Source organism: Mus caroli, chromosome 13, assembly GCF_900094665.2.
Source record: "Mus caroli chromosome 13, CAROLI_EIJ_v1.1, whole genome shotgun sequence".
NCBI classification, from domain to species: Eukaryota; Metazoa; Chordata; class Mammalia; order Rodentia; family Muridae; genus Mus; species Mus caroli.
The window spans coordinates 35,053,638-35,055,276 of NC_034582.1; positions in this window are offsets into that span (position 1 = coordinate 35,053,638).

Consider the following 1,639-nt stretch of genomic DNA (forward strand, 5'->3'; position numbering starts at 1 on the left):
ATCATTAACCTGATCTTGGTTCAACTTTGGTACCTGGTACCTGTCTAGGAACTTCTCCATTTCATCNAGGTTCTCCAGTTTTGTTGAGTATAGCCTTTGGTAGAAGGATCTGATGGTGTTTTGGATGTCTTAAATGTAACACTCTTGAAGAAAACATTTAACTCAATTTTACAGGAGCCCACACCTTTGAACTTTTAAAAGATATTTCAGATTTTTAACACAATTATTTTAAACAGATTGAACATCTAATGTGTTCAGAATTGTCAACCTGTGGGACTTTTAAAGTAATTTATGTTTTATATGGTGATATTAATAATAATGTGACATCTTGGGGATAAATGAGAAGATTCTAATTGAAAAGTGTTGTGTTTGCGTGTCAAGTTGACAAGGGGTCAATTGTACTAGTTAGTTTTAAAAAGAGTGAACTTGACACAAGTGAAAGTCATCCAGAGAGGAGGGAGTCCAAATTGAGAAAATGTCTCCATAAGATTGTGCTATAGGTGAGTCTGTAGGACATTTTCTTAATTAGTGATTCTTGGGGGAGAGGCCATCCCATTGTGTGTGTTGCTATCCCTGGGCTGGTGGTCCTGAATTCTTTAGGAACGGAGCCTGAGCAAGCCATGAAGAGCAAGCCATCCAGTAAGCAGATTGAAGTAAGGAACTCCTCCAGATTCCTTCTCTGTGTCAGTTCCTGCCTTCACTGCTTCTGGTAATGAGCTGTTTTATGGAACCATGAGTGAAGTAAGCCCTTTCTTCCCCAAGTTACTGTTGGTGTCTTTCCCTTTGATACTATGTTTGAATAATTTACGGGTTTATAATCGCTTAACCTCCAAGAAAGAAGCTCTTTGCTTCTTTCCTGTAATATCTGTTGTGTGCATGTAATGACTGTCCTTCTCGACTTCAAAATGTCTGTCTGGTCCAGATTTAGAGTTTCTATTTTACTTATGATCCCTATTGATTGAGCCATGATCACCATATCTTCCTGGAGATCTTTGAAATACATAGCTATTTTGAAGACTTTGTCTGATGCAGCTAACATCTTTATATGCTCACAGCCACTTGGTTTTCACCACACATCTCGCTATATATAAGTCACCCTCTCCTTCTCTGTGTAAACACAATCACCTTTGGCTGACATTATTGAAATTCTGAGTCCTTTATTGTAGCAATTTTGGATTCTGATTATCTTACCTAAGGGTTATTGTCTCTTTGGCTTAGTTTTTTAGTAAATTGTTTGGATTGTGATTGTATGTTTTCTTTCCCTTTATAGTACACAGCCCCGGTATTTCTGTGTACTTTCTACCATTCTTATGTTTAATTTCTCCATCTGATATCCTACATATCACCCCTGTGAGTGAATAGCATGGTAATTAGCTAATCATTTGGCCAACTGTTTTTTGCTCAAATACTTCATACCAATTAGGCTTCTGTTCTCTCTTGATAGCAAGATCTATTTAAATGCCAAACAGATTTGCATTGACATACAAGCAGATCTCACTTCCATGGGTCCTTTAATGGTTGCTAGGCCCTCTCTGAAGTTCCTGGACCCCTTCTTCAGCCTGACCCAGGTTAGAACTTGCTTACCTAGCTCCATCACATCTCTCACATGCTGGTGTCCTCACATTAGAATTCTGTCCTG